Source organism: Eptatretus burgeri, chromosome 2, assembly GCF_056783735.1.
Source record: "Eptatretus burgeri isolate ZD-2024b chromosome 2, Ebu_testis_v1, whole genome shotgun sequence".
Classification (NCBI taxonomy): domain Eukaryota; kingdom Metazoa; phylum Chordata; class Myxini; order Myxiniformes; family Myxinidae; genus Eptatretus; species Eptatretus burgeri.
The window spans coordinates 96,227,019-96,248,665 of NC_140962.1; the positions used below are offsets into that span (position 1 = coordinate 96,227,019).

General features: G+C 45.4%; 1 long non-coding RNA gene across 1 annotated transcript in view; it reads left to right on the forward strand.

Moving 5' to 3' along the window:
- The window catches only part of LOC147032622 (uncharacterized), a 43,625-nt gene extending 31,836 nt beyond the window's left edge, over positions 1-11,789 (forward strand). The window contains exon 3 of the long non-coding RNA XR_015055258.1: positions 8,362-11,789. This is a non-coding gene — a long non-coding RNA (uncharacterized LOC147032622). The remainder of the gene's footprint in view (positions 1-8,361) is intronic.
- The last annotated feature ends 9,858 nt before the right edge of the window (positions 11,790-21,647 follow it).

The window sequence follows — 21,647 nt, forward strand, 5'->3', positions numbered from 1 at the left end:
CGCTGGCCACAAGTTGTATACACGGTCTGCGATCGTTGACAAACGTCAACACATGCTACTTGTAAGTTAATCATAAGTTGAGACACGCCGAGGTAATGTTTAGCGTACCCGAAACTTATTTCTAACCTATGATTAACGTGTTGTTGGCACGTGACGCGATCGTTGATAGACGTCAACACATGCTACTTGTAAGTTAATCATAAGTTGAGACATGCCGAGGTAATGTTTAGCATACCCGAAACTTATTTCTAACCTATGATTAACATGTTGTTGGCACGTTACGCGATCGTTGCCACACGTCGACAGACGTTACTTTTAAGTTACTCATAGGCTGAAAGACGTCGGTATAACGGATCGTCCTTGCGTCAGCGTCCACGGCCACGGCCAGGACACTTATTTGCAGCATTCTTCAAACTTTTCTTCAGCATGACGAGGATGTTCACACTTCGATGTCTAGCTTGGCTATGATTCCAATTGTCCATCAGCAGCGTCTATTTAAAATAGTCGAGTTTGAGCGTTTTAACACGTTCAGAAGAAACGCTTCAAATTTCAAAACCCCAGCGTCAAAAAACAAAGGCGAGTGACACAATTTAAATCGTTCATTGTAAACAATGAAAATAGCTGAGTGGTACCGTTTAAAAGTCGTTGAGTGTAAAAAAAATCCAATTGTTGAGCGCAAGTGTCTACTTTCAATAGTGGAGTTGCAGCCATTTAAATCGTTGAGTGGCAGCCTATGAATAGCAAACCCCACGTCACTGGCAAAGATAAACTTCCGCACGATATGGATAAGTTAGGCTATCGTTGGGCATAGTTTGTGAACGCCGGCTACACGATAATTATTCGTTGGTATACCGTATCTATAAGTAATCAAAGTGCTCTATGCACATTATTAGTTCATTGTGCATTTGTCCAACCTGTTATGAATAGACCTAAATCGTAAAAACAAGCTATAGCTCATTGTTGAAAAAGCCCCATAAAAAATTAGCCGCGAAGAACTTCGAACAATGGTGAAAAGATGTCTCCTACCCGTGGACACGCGGACGCAAGGACGATCCATCATAACCCACACCCTCCCCCTCACACTCACCTACTACTGCCAACATGAACAAACTAATACTAATACTAATACTGATACTGATACTGATACTGTTACTGCTGACATGGACATCGACTCAAAAAGGACTCGGAAACACTGCTGGGTTCCCCTTTTATGAACACCATTTTTATATACCAATTCCCAAAACCGCTGGGAACACGTCTTTATATGGCAGTTGTAAGCTCGAAACACGTTAATTTATTTATTTTTGTCGACCAGAAGACGTCATTGGAATACGTCTACATACGTCGATGTGTGTTGGGACTACGTAAATAATTGGTTCAAAGCACGTCAAACATAAGTTAGAAATAAGTTTCGCGTAAAAAAGACATTACCGCGACGTGTTTCGACTTATGAGTAGCTTATAAGTAGCCTTTGTGGACGTGTGTAAGCGTCCGCATATCGTGTGTAAAACTTATCCCCATCGCATGCGGAACGTGTGTCATACGCCGAGTACGTCCAAAAATTTTGAACATGTTTAAAATTTCTTGACCTATTCTACTTACTACGACGTATGATAGCGTGCTTTAGCGTTCTACTCACCTATACCAAACTTACTCATACCGTATTTGACGTGCCCCAACGTTTTAGACACATTTTTCTTAGGTCGGCATACGCTGGCAAGATCGCCAAGGTGTGACCGCGATGTTGTCACTTCCATTTCTACGGCAGTTATGATTCGAATCGTTGTGCGTCAGCCTTTTAATAGGCTACGTCACGACATCGTCGGCGATGCGTGCAACGCGCTATGCCTAAGTTAGACTATCGTTGGGCATCGGTTGTGTAGGCCGACAACAGGTTCAGCATTCGTTGGTATAAGTTATCTATAACACAACGAAACGTTCTGTGTCCGTTACCAATGCGTTATACATAAGACCAAGTCGCTAAGAATACGTCCGAATCTTTATAAAAAAACATCAAAAGTTCAACGTAAGCCAGCGTTTTACATACATTTTAATACGTTGCCATCGCTGGCTAAAACTTCAAGGTGTGACCGGGCCTTAAGTTTCATGAAAATGGCCCTTTTTTCTCCACACTTCCACATGCACTGCAGTATTTGTTCCAGAATTTTATTCTGAAAAGGAATGGATTAGGGAAAGTGTTACCTATGCGAATAAATGTGTGTGTGTGTGTGTGTGTGTGTGTGTGTGTGTGTGTGTGTGTGTGTGTGTGTGTGTGTGTGTGTGTGTGTGTGTGTGTGTGTGTGTGTGTGTGTGTGTGTGTGTGTGTGTGTGTGTGTGTGTGTCTCCATAACTCCAAAACCAAAACCACAAAAAAATTAGCAGCCTGAAAATTTGCAAACATACTAAGAAAACTCCAAGGAAGTGCTTGACTGAAAATTGGGTGTTTTGGATAGTTAAATAACGGCCTTATTTAATTACATCCTTCATCAGGCGATCCGCGTCCACCTCACTGTCTGTGTCTTAAGGCGTTTCCTGGGTAACCTCGCTGGGGTCTGAAGCCGCCATGTTTTTTGGCCTGCTCAACCATCCGACTTGGAAAAGGCCACAACGACTTCTTAACTACAAAGTTTGTTTTTTTTTTTTTTCACTTTCCTCACTCATATTATCAAATTCTTGTTCATCACAGCTATGAATCACAGGGTACATCACTTTTGTAAGTCCTGCAGTTTTCAACCTAGGAGCTTGGAGCGATTTCATGCGTTATATGATAGGATTTTCCATGATCTACTCTCACTGATTAATTAAAGTACATCATTGAAATCTTATTTGGAATTGAGGATGGCAGATTGTCCGGACTAAATAAGTGTCGAAATCTTTTGTGAAAACTGATAATAATTTAAAGAAATAACGAGTCTCAAACTAAACCGATATACCTATATACTGTTGTAAATTTCCCGCCCGTCAGCGTGCGAATGACTGCGTCTAACCAATAGCGGCCGCTTCGCCCACCGAACGGACAATCCAGTCGCGGCTTTCCGGATCAACGCCGGAAACCAGCCACGGGTGTGTTTTTAACCACATCACAACCTTGTCCGCACTCTACGCGCGCTACAGGGTCCGATCGCCAAATCTTCAATTTACCTAATAATTTGCGCAGGTAGGTTACCGAGAGATTGTACCTCAACAGGACCGCTTGGAAACGAGCGGCTTAAGCAGCTAGCTTCCTTATGGGATAACCGAGCGGGGTATTATCGCGCAGTTCCGTTGGACCCGATCACTTTACCGGCTATTTAAAAACCAACTATATCCCGAGTGCAAGATGGGGCAGTTCAATGAGGGAATGGACGCAACGAACAGGTTTACATTCACACAAGGACATTTATTATAATAAAGCACGTTTGCAATTAAACAAGGCAAAACACGTATGCAATTATACAAGCAACAAAAGCACGACAAAAGAACTACAACCGTCTACTTATTATGTACAGTCACTTGCACTTAACAGCAGTTCCTACTTATTAGACGGGCCCACGGACACACGTACGCACACACACACCCAAGAAATGGTGGCAGAGGCCTTTAATAACGAGCTCCAGCTCGGAGGACAGGTGAGCTGAAACCCAGAACCTATCTCGAACCTCTCCACCTCGTGTGGTCTTCAAGTTGTTCGGACCCGGGCTCCAGCGAGAGCGAGCTGGATCCAATCGCCGTGAGCTGCGATCCTTCCCAAGCTCCCGCGAATCCTCCCGCGCTTCTCAACACGTGCTGGTAAGACGAGGCGCCGATCCTTCCCGTCGATGCGTCGCTTCCCCGAGGAACCACCTCCAAGAAGAGGTCGATGAGTCGCACCAAGCCGAGAACCAAAATGGAGGACAAAGAAGAAGAAGAAGCCACCACTCACAGCTCGAGCCGAGCGACCGGCTCAACTTCCTTCCAAGCAAAGCAGCTCGAAGCAAAAAGCTCTCCCGAGCCAAGCAGAAGCCAAAGCTCATGGAACCATCAAAGCAAAAAGCCTCCTCTCGAGCCAGGCCGCAGCCGTAGCTCACTGAGCCAGCCGAAGCAAAAAGCTTCCGAAGGCCTCCACCCTAACCCAAGCCAAACAGGACCTGAAGGTCTGCTGAATGGCTACTCTCTACTCCAACTCTGCCCACGAACAAAAGAAAAGATCTCCTCTTACCCTTCTCCCGCCCTTCCCGGCGTGACTCATGACTCATGCCCTCGTACTCCATCCCCCGCTCAGCCACGGGTGGGAGGGAGTTGTTGACATCAAGAGTCACGGGACAGCAGGGTGGTTCTTCCTCTTCGCAGAAGAGGGGGAGGGATGTCTCCATTGTTCGTTCCCTAACTATTAAATCGATCCGCAGCACATCTAATCAATTTCTGAACATTTAAACAATGAAAGGTGAGCTATCTAGGGAACAAGCACTTATCGACATAGCTGACGAAAGGAACCTGTATGTTGTGTGCAATCGAATTCCCAAATTTGTAACACTACTTTAAGCAAGCAAGTTTATGTTCTCTCCTTTACGATAGATACACACAACAAAATGTGAAATTTCCAAAGCATTCAACTTTATTTTTTTCTACTGTTTGGAGAATTATATTAAGTGAACAAAAAATTAAGGAACATGCCAAAATTAACCAGCTTCATTGAGCATTCATTGCAAGACCTCGCAGAGGGAGAGACAGAGGGACTGTCGATCCATAGAGTCTGCCAGATTTGTGTCAATATTTTCGGAGGTTTTGTGAGGTGATCTACAGGCAATCAAAGCAAATCTGGTAAAAAAAGAGAAGTTAAAAAAAGTTAAAACGTTTGCGTGGACCCCGAACCGATGTACCACGTGAGGCATGCACAGACGAGCAGGCAAGATGGCGGATTATCTGCAATGTTTATTTCACGGGCGATTGAACTTTGCGATGTCTCCAGGGTTGTTCTGCATTAAGCTGCAAATTCTTTGTGGATAAAGTCATTATTTGAACAAATTCATTTTATTTCATTAATTGCTGCATGTGTGGTGAAGACCGGAATTAAGTTAAAGGGATCCTATATGATATGCCGGGACAGCCTGGCCTCAACCTCCATCAGTTGTTTGTGTTTGTGTTCCTCATCAACCATTTAATTGGAGTGCTTGCATGAGTGCTTAAGCCACTTTCCGAACACCTGACAATTGATAGCAGTACCACGCTACGTCCTTCTGAGCAAATCGTTCAATCACTGCGGACACTTTTGCCCGTCATGTCATTCAGAGCACATGGTTTATGCTCCATCACTCTGAGTGAATGGTTCTTGTTCCGTCACCCTGAGTGAGTGGTTATTCCTCTGTCACCCTGAGCGAGTGGTTCGTGCTCCGTCACCCTAACCAGCTGTTTCGTGCTCAATCGCCTTGAGTGATGGTTCGTGCTGTCACCCTGAGAGAGTGGTTCGTGCTCCATCACCCTGAGTGAGTGCATCGTGCCCCGTCACCCTGAGGGAGTGTTTTGCGCTCCGTCAACCTGAGCGAGTGGTTTGTGTTCCATCACCCTGAGTGAGTGGTTCATGCTCCGTTCCCCTGACTAAGTGGTTTGTGCTCAGTCACACTGAGCGAGTGGGTCATGCTCGATCACCCTGAGCGAATGGTCCGTGCTCCGTCACCCTGAACGAGTGGGTCGTGCTCCGTCACCCTGAACGAGTGGGTCGTGCTCCATCACCCTGAACGAGTGGGTCGTGCTCCGTCACCCTGAACGAGTGGGTCGTGCTCCGTCACCCTGAACGAGTGGGTCGTGCTCCGTCACCCTGAACGAGTGGGTCGTGCTCCGTCACCCTGAACGAGTGGGTCGTGCTCCGTCACCCTGAACGAGTGGGTCGTGCTCCGTCACCCTGAACGAGTGGGTCGTGCTCCGTCACCCTGAACGAGTGGGTCGTGCTCCGTCACCCTGAACGAGTGGGTCGTGCTCCGTCACCCTGAACGAGTGGGTCGTGCTCCGTCACCCTGAACGAGTGGGTCGTTTTGTGCTCCGTCACCCTGAACGAGTGGGTCGTTTTACTCTCCTAACTCCAGAGATTCCCCACGGAAAAACCAGGCATGGCCACCTTCGCGTCGATCCCGCTGGTTAATTATTTTTGTTGCATTCAATGAAACCAGCTCAATGAAGCTGGTTAATTTTGGCACATTTCTAAATATTTTGTTCACTCAGTACAATTCTGCAAACACCACAAAATATACGTTTATTACTTTGGAAATTTCACATTTTATTTTGTATGTGTGGAGAAGGAGGGACTTGCTTAAAGTAAATAGGTATGTCGGCTTAGTTATAAGACTCGTCATTTCTTTAAATTGTCAGATTTCACTCCACATTGACACTTATTTAGTCCGGACGATATCCGATCCACAAAGCCGAAATCATATTTCGATGATATATTTTAATTAGTCCGTGAGAGGAGATCATGGAACATTACATCATATAATGCATGAAATCACTCCAAGCTCCGAATTTGAAAACAATAGCAAGTACAAAAGCGATGAACACAGCGATTCGTAGCTCTGATGAACAGACATTCGATAATATGAGTGAAGAAAGTGAAAAAAAAAACTTTATCATAAAGAAATTGTTGTGGCCTGTTCCAAGTCAAGGCATGTTTGAGCAGGCCAAAAAAAACATGACGGCTTCAGACCCCAGAGAGGTAACCCAGGATACACCTTTAGACCCCAGAGAGTGAGGTGGCCAAGGATGATGCCTGATAAAGGATATAATTCAATAAAGCCGTCAATTATCTTCAAAAGGGGCGTTTTAATTAACCCAAACACCCAATTTTCAGTCATGTACGTCTTTGGAGTTTTCTTTGTATGCAAGCAAAGTTTCAGGCTACGAGGTTTCATGGTTTTGGAGTTATGGAGGACACACACACACACACACACACACACACACACACACACACACACACACACACACACACACACACACACACACAAGCATAGATGTACACTTTACCATCACCATTGCTGACATACCACCATTAATTATTTCTTTATACAAGTTTTACCTTTAGTCATTAATTATTTTATTTGTATTTCTTTAATCAGTTACTCAGCTATTTCAATGTAAAATCTAAGATCTACACATTTCACAAATAAGTTACTCTTGTTCTTTTAGTCACAAATAATGTATTAAAATGCATTTTAACACAGAATCATTGATGTAATTGTGATGACAAAGCACCACGACAATAGTTGTCATCTCCATGACTCCATTGTTGTGATAAACCAAAAAAATTATTCAACACTTTGGTTGTACCAAGTTATTGTACAAAAAAATAGACTGATAATTTGTTAATCGCATTCTATGTTGTATTTTATTAAGACATAAACCTTTCTAACGTTATGTGTTGTCCAATGCTGGCAATTCCAATTTTGTTCTGATATTTTGCATTCCCAAGTTGTTATTAACACCAAGGCAGGATGGTTCGGAGGCCTAGAGGTATGCACACTCGCCTCTAAGCTGGCTAGCCTGGGTTTGAATCCCGACTCAGCTATAAACTATCATCCCGGTGTTTTATCAATGTGTGTGTTGTTCCTCAGATGGACGTTAAACTGGCGTTCTGCCTGCCAAACAGAGGTGGTGGACATTAAAGACCCCACAGTGTCCTGGCCAAATTACAAATTCCTGCCCTGACTTCCTGTGTCGGAATGGTGACCTGTGACCACTGAGCAATATTGTTGTGGTGCCGGGTCTTGGTGGCGAGCACGACCGCAAGGGGGAGCAGTAGAGTCGGCTCCACCGAACACACTGGAATTTAGGTCGTGACCCTCGGATAAGTCTGAAAGGCATGGGCCCCTTACAGGACCATGAATCACCAATAATTCGACCGCGTGGGGTAGGGTTAATTGCCAAACTTCAATATACCTAATTACCCACGAGGCAAAGCTTATCGGGGAATTCACACCCTCGACAGACCTCGAGCGGAACGAGCCGTTACTGTGCTCAAACCGTGTGCAACCCGAGCGGATGGTTACCGAGGCCTGTCGGTCCAAATGAACAATTTACTGCTTCGCTATTGCTCAACATGCACCGTGCTAAGCCAATGAAAGAAACACAGAAACGAGTTGGTACATTTAAACAATTATTTTATTTACAGAAAATAAAAGACAAGAGAAGCGAGACTAAAAGCGAATATATAAGCAAGGAATATTTACAACGATGCAAATAAAAACACTTAAACAATTCCTACTTAAAAGACGGACTTGCAGTTGACAGTTGCAGTGACATGATTACATAATTGTGAAATGCAAGATACAATTTGCTTTGTGTGACGATTTGTTAACATTTATTCACATTATTTATTTATTGACTTTATTAATGACCTTCTGTTTTGCATCTTTTCAGGCCTGACCATGAGTGCTAGCATCGTAAACCAAGAGACTTGCCCCATCTGCCGTGAAGACTTAAGAGATGCTTCTGATGTGGTTGAAGTTCGTCATAAGGGAGATGATGGAATCAACAGTGCGTGTGTGCAAAGAGGGGATGACGTCGTCGTTTCAGCTGGTGAAAAAGTACACTCAAAATGTCGAAAGAGGTACATCAATCCTAAAGACATTGAAAGCCAAAAAGGAAAGAAGGGTGAGCCACCAAAGAGAAGTGCCAGAGTATCATCCGGTCCTTTCAACAGCCAAACGGATTGCCTTTTCTGTGGGACTACGGTAACACCAGGAAGTGCAGGCTTTAGTTATGTAAAGACCGATACGTTCGTGAAGACCATTCTTGAGTGTTGCGACAGTCGTTCAGATGAATGGGCCTTCACTGTGAAAGGCAGGATTGAATATTACTGCTGTGATCTACATGCTGCGGACTGTATTTACCATCACTCATGCAGTGGTAATATCCGGTCTGGGCTTCGCACACCACTACAGTTCCAGAATGTCCCAGAGGCAAAGCGCAGAAAGTCTGGCCGGCCCAAAAACGAAGATCAGGCGCAGGCAATCATGAACGTTTGCTCTTACCTTGAGAATGATGATGAAGAACAGTTGACAATTTCACATTTACGATATAAAATGAAGGAATTTCTGACAAATACAGATTCCGTACCATTTGGAAATCAGCACCTCAAGGGAAAATTGAAGGAACAGTATGGGGACAATGTTCATTTTTCTAAAGGGGAAGGCCTCCATGACATAGTAACAATGAGGGAAAGAGACATCACAGATCCTGAGATCTTATTTCAACACCCAAGCAAAGGATGAAGAATCACAGAAACAGCGGCGCGACTCATTAAAAGTGAAATCAAGTCCAATGTGCCGTCCCTTACAAATCAGTATCGACGTGCAAAGTCGCTCAAGCTTGATTCTGCCCTTTCATTTGTTCCTCACTCTCTGCGGACATTGTTGAATGGTCTTTTCATGGGTAAGGAGACAAGACGAAAGGTTGCAGGAATAGGACACGCAATTGTCCAGGCAGTTCGACCACGTGCCATTGTAGCTCCATTACAAGTTGGCCTTGCAATGCAGGCACATCATTTGTATCGGTCACAATTCCTCGTGGATACCCTTCATGAAATGGGATTTAGTTCTTCTTATAAAGAAGTCATGCGTTTTGAAAAGAACACAGCGGATTCAGTTGCCCCAGATATGTTAGCGGATGACATTGATTTGCTGGACATGGCACTTATTTTCGCCGGGGACAATGTTGACCACAATATCCTTACCACAGATGGCAGGGGGACCTTCCACGGAATGGGGATCGCAGCAGCACTTACCCCAAGACAAAAGAAGGATCATGTCGTGTCCAAGGAGAAACATTACCAACCTTGATTTTTCAGTGCCAAGTAAAATTCCAATCATCGAACATCACTTCGCTAAACACGTGCGCCAAACCATCGTGTTCGAACAACTCCCGACATTGGTCAACTGTGATAGGACAATTGATGTACTGTGGGAGCTCTCACTAAACTTCAAAGAGGAAACCGCTGGGTGGCAGGGAATGATGCATATCATTCATCAAGGATTAGAACACCAAGGCCAATCATCAAGTGTGTTCTTGCCTATGATTGACTTGCACTCTGGGGACAAGACATGCATTCTGTCCACGCTTGATTTCGTTTGTGATCTCGCTATCAAACAGCATGCGCCGCCCATTATTACGTTCGATCAACCCCTGTATTGGAGAGCTGCAGAGATCATCATGGGTGCACCACAGAATAGCCACTTGAAAAGCATTGTCTTGATGCTTGGATGTTTTCACACATTCATGAACCTACTTGGTGCAATAGGCACAGTGATGGAAGGCACAGGATTCGAGAACATCATGGAAGTTGTCTATGGTGGAAATGCCGTCCAGCATATGATGACTGGAAAATCAGTGCAAAGAGCTTTCCGTGGGCATTTGCTGGTGGACAGATCTCAATCACCTGGTTGTGTCGGATCTGCTGGAGGATAACCCACAGTTCGAGTCATTGGTCGACCATGCGGGAGAAACGTACTCATCCTTGGTGGCGAAAGAAACGACTTTGCAGAGTGCTGTAGCATCGGATATGTTGATCCAAATCAAAGAAAAGATTTTCAAAAAGAAGGCAGAACTTAGTACAAGGTCAAAATACCAGTCAGCTGTGGATAAACTATCAGAGAATGCTGAAGACTGCCCGAGCGGTGATCAAAGCGGATCGCGCTGGATCTTGGATGATGCACTTGAGCGCAGTGTCGGACTGCCTGCCAATATTTGCTGCCGCTGGGCTATCTGAAATGTGAAATCTGCATATTTCTACATCCAAGAAATGTGCCAACTCGAGCCCAGACATCCTGATGTACATGTTAAATTTTCCAGGGGTTTCCATGTGATCTGTTGCAGCAAGCAGTTCTGGGCAGGCCTGAGCTCTGACCTTGTCATCGAGCAGACATTGATGCGATCCTTGAAGAGTAGTGGAGGCTTGACTCATGGAAGTGGAATAACCGAAGAAATGCACGCGTTGTGGACCATGTCCACACCCATCACATCTGAGTACAACAACGCCATGCAGGAATTCAATGACCTCACCGACAAGACCAACGAGCAACACTGAGAATCAACAGAAGCAAGGATGAAACGAGATCACTCTGACCTGGAAAAGATCAAGGAAAAACTTTCAACTCGCACGCCATTTTCTCCAAACCCATCTCTGAGAAACATCGTTACTGGTATAGTCGCCAAAGATGATGTGAAGGTGCATGAGTTTGAGACTGTTGGGAGCGAGATCGTTGAAAAAATGGTTGGAAAACCCGTTTTTGGGATCTCATTCAAACGGAAAGACCAGGCAAAAAACATTGCAGACCAAAATTACTTGCCTAGGATGAATAATGAAGGAGTTGGGTATTTTAAGGATTTGGTGGCCATCTTGGACGCCATCTTGAAAATTAGACCTTTCCAGTGGTCACACTGTGGTCGACTTTTGATATGTTATTAAGCACACCTGATACTGCAATAAACCATTGAGAAACCTTTTGTAGCAATTTTTTAGGATAAGGTGCCTTTTTTTCATATATGCAACCAGCAACAACAGGATTCTCTTTGCAAATCCACGTATCATTTAATTGTTTTCATAAAGCAAATGATTCGGGAACTTCTTGCTCTTGGTTTGAACATTCGGTTTTGACTTAACCAAACTAACATTCTGCCTCGTTCTGGTTCTTGTTAACTTTGCCGAGCTGGTTGGCTTTTCCCCGGCTTTTCACATCGAGAATATTCGATAATAACCGTGATTCTGATATATAATTTTTTTTTTATTTAAATCGATGACTATCGATAAACTGACGTCACAATTGTTTCACGAGTTCGTCATTGGGCATCGGCACAATGCAGTGACTCGACGCAAAGGAGTCCAACAATATCACAGCATACAGAGTCCAACAATTCGCACAAACCAAATTTCCACAATATTATAATTAAAGCCGCTGTCACACCTTGACGATTTAGCCAGCGTATGAAAAATTTGTCTAAAAAACGCTGGCACATGTTGAATAAGTTATCGGTAAGTTTTGTTTACGTTAAGAGCACGCTGAAGCACGCTGGCATACGTTGTAGTACGCCGAGCTAGTCGACAAATTTTAACATGCTCAAAATTTTGACGTATGCCAGCGTATGACTCACACGTTCCGCATACGCTGGCCATAAGTTGTAGGCACGTTATGCGATCGTTGACACACGTCGACACTCGTTACTTGTAAGTTACTCATAAGTCAAAACACGTCGAGGTAATGTTTAGCGTCAGTGCTCCAGACTCCATGGTTTTTTGGGGTTTTTTTTTTTTTTCTTTTTCTTCAGCATGACGGTGATGTTGACACTTCGATTTCTAGTGCGGTTATAATATAATATAATTAATAGGCTGCCGCTCAATGATTTAAATCATAACTGCACTAGAAATCGAAGTGTCAACATGACCGTCATACCGAAGAAAAAATAAATAAATAAATTAAAAAAAAAACCATGGAGTCTGGAACACTGACGGGTTCCTCCTGTGTGAACCCCATTTTTATATACCAATTCCCCTAAACGCTGCCAAAACGCCATTATACGGTAGCTGTAAGTTAGAAACACGTTCAGTAAGTTCTGTGGTCGTCCAGAAGACGTCAATCAAACACGTCTACATACGTCAATATGCGTTGGAGGTACGTTACACATAGGTTCAAAGCACGTTACTCAGAGGTTACAAATAAGTTTCGGATACGCTAAACATTACCTCGACGCGTTTCGACTTATGAGTAACTTACAAGTAACGTGTGTCGACGTATGTCAACGATCGCATAACGTGCCTACAACTTATGGCCAGCGTATGCGAAACGTGTGCGTCATACGCTGGCATACGTCGAAAAATTTTGAGCATGCTTAAAACTTGTCGACGTGCTCGGCATACGACGACGTATGCCAGCGTGCTTCAGCGTGCTCTTAACGTATACAAAACTTACCCATAACGTATTCGACGTGTGCCAGCTTGGTTCGGCAAATTTTTCATACATCGGCATATGCTGGCTAAAACGTCAAGGTGTGACAGGGCATGACGGTGATGTTGACACTTCGATGTCTAGTGCGGTTATGATTTGAATCATCGAGCGGCAGCCTTTTAATAGGCTACGCCACGTGATCGTCGGCGATACGCTGCCGTGCGCTATGCATATGTTAGACCATCGTTGGGCATAGGTTGTGAACGCCAACGACACGCTAAGCATTCGTTGGTATAAGTTATCTATTTGTTATCGAAACGTTCTGTGTACGTTATGCATACGTCCAACTCGTTATGAATACGCCAAAAACTGAAAAAAAACATCAATAGTTCAGCGTACGCCAGCGTTTTACATACATTTTGATACGTTGCCATACGCTGGCTAAAACGTCAAGGTGTGACAGCGGCTAAAGTAAAGCTACACCATATCTACAGGGTGAGTCATAAGTCCCAGGCCATGGTTTTAGCTGCTTATACAATATTTGTTTCTACCATTTATTTATCCTGTTTTCTTTATTTTGAGATAATCTTACTATCTAACTATAAATTACCATCTGTCTGTCCCTAGGTACCACAAAAACGGCTGAACCGATCGCAACCATTTTTTGGGTGTGTAATCCTGGGACTCCTTGGAGTAAAATAGGCATAAATATAATAACATGACCCCCTTGACGGCTCGCGTAGGGAGCGGGTGCTTCTAATACAAATAATACATTAAACCAAGATGGCAGACACCATTCTATTTACAGTGGAAGAGAGGCTGGTAGCAGTGGTGTGGTCGTGTTGTGGGGCCGGGTCTTGGTGGCGAGCACGACCGCTAGGCGGAGCAGTTGAGTCGGCTCCACCGAACACCCAGAATTTAGGTCATACCCTTCAGATAAATCCAAAAGGTCACGGGTCCCTTATCGAACCGAAGATCGCCAAGAGGTCGACCACGTGGGATAGGGTCAATTGCCAATTTCAATATACCTAAATACCCACATCGTCCAAACTACCGGGGAAATTCACCCTCGGCAGGATCTGCACGATCCGGGCCGTTACCGAGCCGGATCCGAGTTGTACCCCGAGCGGAGAGTACCAGGACTCTGCCGGGCCAATTGCACGACTACGGCAACAATGAGGCCTCCTAATTCCCGTTCGCAGCGCGGAAAACCAATGATAGAAAGGACAAGGATGAGCTGGGACATTCAACAAGAGGGGAATTAATTTACAATGGGGGGAAGGGAACACACAAAGAGCAGAGAATCTGAATAAGAAATGTAAATAATGCACAGCAAGCAAAATGAAGCACTTATACGATTCTACTTGAAGACAGGGCCCAGGAACACACACGCACACACAAATACCCAGAAAATGGACCTCAGTGGGTCTTCAATCAGTAGAACCGGGCAGGGGTACCTGTCCCGCCTCGTGCGGTCACACAGACCCGAACCTCCACGGTGAGTCTCGAACCCACGACCATGGCGTTGCCAGCACCAAGACTGCAGACCGCTATCGCCACGATCTCCGTCTCTCCACGCTCGTCCTGACCACCACTCTCTCATCTTTAGGAGGGAGCCGCTTCTTCTCCTGGCCACTTGCCTCCTGATTGGTCAGACCCAATCGCGCGATTCCCTGGCCGTGCCCACTTGAAACTCTGCCCAAGCACGCGCTCGCCGGCGAGCACATGAAGAATGCCGCGACCAGTGTTGTTGTTGTGAAAGCAAAGATGGGTGTTGTTGTCGTTGTTGTAAGTGATGTAAAAATCCTAACTATAAAATAATCCACAGTGCACGTACAATTAATCACCCATTAAACATAGGACAGGACCCTACCTCGAAACATATACCGATATAACTGATCTATAGGACCTGGCTGTTGTGTGCAGTGTGCTTCCAGATTCGTAACAGTATAACCATGAGAGGACAAACACAAACAAGACAAAATTGCATATGGGTGCAATAAATATGTAAGGAGGTATTGTAGTTGTTTTTTTTTTTTGCAATATCTTGGTATTACTCCTGTTATTATTACCTCCGTCACAGACGGTGGAAGGAGGTTACGTTTTCACCCTTTTTTTAATACATTGTCAAGGCTCGCATAAGAGCAAATGGCCTGGTCACACCTTGACGTTTTAGCCAACGTATGCCGATTTTTGAATTTTTTTTCTAAAACGCTGGCACACGTTGAATACGTTATGGGTAAGTTTTGATAACATTGAGAGCACGCTGAAAAACACTGCCATACGTCGTTGTACGCTGGCTTTAAACGTTGTACTTTTTGGTTGTCCTCAAATTTTTTCATGCTTGAAATTTCACGACGTATGTCGGCGTATGACTCACACGTTCCGCTACGCTGGCCACAAGTTGTATGCACGGTCTGCGATCGTTGACAGACGTCAACACATGCTACTTGTAAGTTAATCATAAGTTGAGACACGCCGAGGTAATGTTTAGCGTACCCGAAACTTATTTCTAACCTATGATTAACGTGTTGTTGGCACGTTGCGCGATCGTTGCCACACATCGACAGACGTTACTTTTAAGTTACTCATAGGCTGAAAGACGTCGGTATAATGGATCGTCCTTGCGTCAGCGTCCATGGCCACGGCCAGGACACTTATTTGCAGCATTCTTCAAACTTTTCTTCGGCATGACGAGGATGTTCACACTTCGATGTCTAGCTTGGCTATGATTCCAATTGTCCATCGGCAGCGTCTATTTAAAATAGTCGAGTTTGAGCATTTTAACACGTTCAGAAGAAACGCTTCAAATTTCAAAACCCCAGCATCAAAAAACAAAGGCGAGTGATAGCAATTTAAATCGTTCATTGTAAACAATGAAAATAGTTGAGTGGTTCCGTTTAAAAGTCGTTGAGTGTAAAAAAAATCCAATTGTTGAGCGCAAGCGTCTACTTTCAATAGTGGAGATGCAGCCATTTAAATCGTTGAGTGGCAGCCCATGAATAGCAAACCCCACGTCACCGGCAAAGATAAACTGCCGCACGATATGGATAAGTTAGGCTATCGTTGGGCATAGTTTGTGAACGCCGGCTACACGATAATTATCCGTTGGTATATCGTATCTATAAGTAATCAAAGTGCTCTATGCACATTATTAGTTCATTGTGCATTTGTCCAACCTGTTATGAATAGACCTAAATCGTAAAAACAAGCTATAGCTCATTGTTGAAAAAGCCCCATAAAAAATTAGCCGCGAAGAACTTCGAACAATGGTGAAAAGATGTCTCCTACCCGTGGACACGCGGACGCAAGGACGATCCATCATAACCCACACCCTCCCCCTCACACTCACCTACTACTGCCAACATGAACAAACTACTACTAATACTAATACTAATACTGATACTGATACTGATACTGTTACTGCTGACATGGACATCGACTCAAAAAGGACTCGAAAACACTGTTGGGTCCCCTTTAATGAACACCATTTTTATTTACCAATTCCCAAAACCGCTGGGAACACATCTTTATATGGCAGTTGTAACCTAGAAACACGTTAATTTATTTTTTTTTGTCGACCGGAAGACGTCATTGGAATACGTCTACATACGTCGATGTGTGTTGGGACTACGTAAAGAATTGGTTCAAAGCACGTCAAACATAAGTTAGAAATAAGTTTCGCGTAAAAAAGACATTACCGTGACGTGTTTCGACTTATGAGTAGCTTATAAGTAGCGTTTGTGGACGTGTGTATGCGTCCACATATCGTGTGTAAAACTTATCCCCATCGCATGCGGAACGTGTGTCATACGCTGAGTACGACCAAAAATTTTGAACATGTTTAAAATTTCTTGACGTACTCTACTTACTACGACGTATGATAGCGTATTTAGCGTTCTACTCACGTATACCAAACTTACTCATTCCGTATTTGACGTGCCCCAACGTTTTAGATACATTTTTCTTAGGTCGGCATACGCTGGCAAGATCGCCAAGGTGTGACCACGATGTTGTCACTTCCATTTCTACGGCAGTTATGATTCGAATCGTTGTGCGTCAGCCTTTTAATAGGCTACGTCACGACATCGTCGGCGATGCGTGCAACGCGCTATGCCTAAGTTAGACTATCGTTGGGCATCGGTTGTGTAGGCCGACAACAGGTTCAGCATTCGTTGGTATAAGTTATCTATAACACAACGAAACGTTCTGTGTCCGTTACCAATGCGTTATACATAAGACCAAGTCGCTATGAATACGTCCGAATCTTTAAAAGAAAACATCAAAAGTTCAACGTCAGCCAGCGTTTTACATACATTTTAATACGTTGCCATCGCTGGCTAAAACGTCAAGGTGTGACCGGGCCTTTACACACAGAACGCATAACAAGAGGAACAGGAGACAGGAGGGATGGGAGAGGGAAGTGGAAAACAGTGGGGAAGAGACACATGAGATCTGTGGAAGGGAGCGGGATGGGGCAGGGTACATGGGGTAAACAAGATGGACACTACAGGGACTTTCAACAAAGAAAGCAGGAAAATTGAAGGAGGTTGGTTTGGGGTGGATTAGTAGGGGAAGAAAAGATTGTGGTTTTGGCTGGGGGAAGATAAGAGATGGTGGTGAACAGCTGTTTTGAAGACCTGGAGGGAAGATTGAGATTGATGAGTGTGTATAAATTTGTTCCAAAGGTGGGGGAAATGAGGAATGAAAGAGTGAAGGTGAGCAGTGATTCTTGATTTTGGTAGTTTTACTAGAAGGGGGTGGCTGGCGACCTTGAGTGCCCTGCGGAAATATGAGTGGTAGAGATAGACAGAGCGGGGGGGGGGGGGGTGAGGCTGAAGAAGAGACGGTAGAAGACATAAAGACCACCGACCTGCCTGCGGTGAGAGAGTGAGAGACGCAAAGTGTCAGCCTCATCACAGGAGATACCAATGATCCTAAATGCCTTGGTTTCCACAGCGTGAAGCCGAGAAAGGTGAGAGGCAGGAGCACTCTTCCAGAGGTGAGAGCAGTACTCCATCAGGCTGTGGATGAAAGCTTTGTATGTGGTCAGGACACAAGATTTAGAAGCAAACACAGTTTAGGCATTCAGCCTTTTCACATGCAGTGTCAGCTGCGCGGCCATTTGAGTAAAGGGAGGGGATGGAGGGGGAACATACACCAGAAACAGACTTAACTAGATGCCACCATGATTTGGAGGAGGGAGACAGGTTTGAGAGTTCAGATTAGAAAGATGTTTCCTGGCTCTCGTCATGGCCGACACACACTTGTTCTGAGCTTCGTCGAAGTTACTGAGATTGCTTTCAGTTGGATTTGCCTTCCATGAGGCAGGCGAAGGCAAGTTGCTTCAGGACAACTGCCTCGCCACAAGTTTCAGTGTACCATGGGCAGGAGGAAGGGTATGACAACTGAAGACGAGATGGGATAAATCTGTGCATGAGAGAGAGCAAGTTTCTTTGAAGGAAATCCCAGGATGTGTTGACGTCAGATAAAGTAGAGATGGAAGACCAATCTAGAAGTTTGATGGCTGCTTGAGGCCCCTGCCATTCTGCTTGATTGAAATTCCAGACTCAACGGTGATGAGGTGGTTCTCTCATAACAGCAAGAGAGATGTCGACTTTGATAAGCATGTGGTCAGACAAACTGATTGGAGCGGAGGAAGAACAGCAGATGTTTTCTGTGAAATTGGTCAACTTCAGATCCAGAAGAGATGGAGTTGAGATCCTGGTTGAGATCCTGGTCGGGAAGTTGACAGATTGTGTCAGTCCCAATGTGAGGGAGGTACCCACCCACACCCAGCCAACTGGCAAGTTGGCAATTGTAGTCACCACATATGAGGAAGAGAGAGTTGGGATGAGAGGATAAATATATATAATGACCGTTTTTACAGCCATTTTTCCCTTCTGTGCAGGGGTTTGGCTTTTTCTTGAGGCAATGTTTTATGGCCGGATGCCCTTCCTGACGCCAACCCTGGTCGCCTCTTACGACACACAGGGATATGGTACACCTACTCTAACCGGGGCATACACCGGGACCAGTACACTGGCACTCATTTCGCCGACCTCGGAAGGATGACAGGCTGAGTCAACCCCCTGGTGTTAATTCAGCAGCCAACGGGGCTTGAACTCAGGACACTGGGATCCCAAGCCGCCACCCTAACCACTAAGCCAACACCAGGCTCGGATGAGAGGATAGAAGTTGGTTTATATTTTTGGCGAATGAGGTGTATATGGATTCATCACCGTTTGGTGGATGGCACATCACACACCTATACATGAGGTGGGAGTGGAGGGGAAGCCGTAGCCAGATGTATTCCTGGGGGTGTGGGGAAGTGAGGGCAGTGCATGGAGAGTGAGAAATAGAGTTTTTATGAAGAGAGCAACTTCGCAGCCAGGACGAGGCTCAGGTCTATCGTACCGGAGGAAGGAGTAACCCGGGAGAGATACTAGGGAGTCAGAGACATCTTGAAGGAGGAAAATTTCTGTTAAGCAGATGATGTCTGGTTTGTCAGTTGCAACATGTATGGAAAGATCTGTCAGGTTTGAGGGAAGGGCCCAGATGTTTGAGGTCCATACTGTTAAGGAAGACGGAGGGGAGAAGGCTTTGGGTGCAGGGGAGGGGGAAGGTAGGACGAGGAGAGGAGGGGGGGGGGGAGAGATGTTGACAGAGTGTGGGAGATTACAGAAGAGCTCAGGGAGAGAGCTAGATGAGGAGGAGAAAAGGCTTGGTGGTGATGGGATGAGGCATTGTGGGGAATAATAAGAGAGAGGGCAGAAGGAAGTTGAAGATTGGAAGAGGTGGAGTGATGAGATGGAAGAGAGAGGGCAGGGGAAGGAGGCAGCTTTGTGGATGCGAGAGGGGGCGAATTGGTGAAGGGGGTTGAGGGGGGAGATTAGAGGGAGAAGGGAGAGAGGGGAGAGGTGAGGGAGGAGTTTTTGAGGAAGGTGAGAGGGAAGCTTGGAGGGGGAAGGTTGTGAAGGTTGCTTTGAGAGGGAGGGGAGACGATGAGGACAGGCATGTCCAAGAGGAAGGGGGGTGATGGGAGAGGTGGGTAGATGGGAAGGATAAGACTTGGAACTGGTATGGTGAAGAAGGGAGCAGGCAGGAGGAGGTACAATATTTGAGGGGTTGGGAAGAGGTGGAGGTGTTTTTTTTTTTTTGTATACCTTGTCGAGGCTCGTGTGAGAGCTAACACAATGCACATCAAGGGGGGCATGAGAAAAGAGGGGAGGGAGTGGGAAGGACAAAACAGTGGGGAACAGAGACATTAGGAGTTCTGTGGAAGGTAGAGGGATGATAGGGGGAACATGGGGAACAGAAGATGGACATTACAGGGACTATCAGGAAGGAAAGCAGGGAATTTGAAGAAGGTGGGCTTGGGTGGATTATTGGGGGTAGAAAAGATCGAGGATTTGGATGGGGGATGATAAGAGGTGGTGGTGAACAGCTGTTTTGAAGGCCTGGAGGGAAGAATGGGAATGAATAGAGTGAGGGAGTTTATTCCAAAGGCGGGAAAAAAAGAGGAATGAAAGAGTGAAGGTGAGCAGTGATTCGTGATTTGGGGAGTTTTACCAGAAGGTGGTTATTAGCAGACCTTGAGCACCCAGTGGAAATGTGGTGGGGACAAATCACAGAGAGAGCAGGGGTGGCGAGGCTGGAGAGAAGACGGTAGAAGACAGAAAGACCATCGACCAACCTGCGGTGATTGAGAGAGAATCCCAAAGACTCAGCCTCATTGTGGGAGATGCCAATGATCCGAAATGCCTTGGTTTCTACAGCGTGAAGCTGGGAAAGGTGGGACGCAAGAGCACCAGCCCAGAGGGGAGAGCGGTACTCCATCAGGCTGCGGACAAAAGCTTTGTAAGTGGTCAGGAGCTCAGGTGGGCCGAGGAAGGACTTTGCACGGCGGAGGATTCCCAGACTGGCTTTGGAGGCGAGGTTTGAAATGTTGCTTTCCCAGGAAAGGTCATGGCAGATAGTGAGACCCAGAAGCTTGAAAGAAAGGACTTCTTCCAGAGGATTGTTGAGAAAGTGGATGGGGGGGGGGGTTCTAAATGGTCCTTTTGAAGAGACATAGTGAGAGTGTGAGATTTGTCTGGATTGAAAGACATGTTCCACGTGTTGGACCAGTTTGTGATTTTATCCAGATCTGCAGTGAGTGAAGAAGCTGCTGCTTGCCGGTCTGAGGGATGACCAATGGTACGGCAGAGGGTGGAGTCATCAGCAAAGAGATATAGTGGATTTCCCAGAGAGTCAGAGAGATCATTGATGAAAACCAGAAAAAGAACAGGGCCCAGAACACTACCTTGAGGAACTCCAGCCTGGACAGGAAGAGGGGATGAAAGAACTCCATTTAGGGCCACACGTTGACTGCGACAGGAGAGGAAGTCTGCGAGCCATGAGTGGAGATGGCCTTGGATACCATCACAAGAGAGTTTGGTGAGTAGTGCAGGGTGCCAGACTGTGTCAAAAGCACCGTGATATGTCCAGGGATACCGCTCGGATTTCCTGTCTGGCATTGAGGACCTCCATCCATTGTTGGGAGAGCAGAAGCAGCATATCCAGGGTAGAGTGACCTGGTCTGAAACTAAATTGATGATCGGAAATCAAGCCATTGGAGAAGAGGAAGGATTTGTCTGAAGTGATGATTGATTCCATAACCTTGCTGATGAATGGGAGAAGGCTGATTGGTCTGTAGTTGCAGGGATCTGTTTTTGCACCTTTTTATGCAGGGCAGTGATGTTTGCTGATTTCCAAGCAGATGGC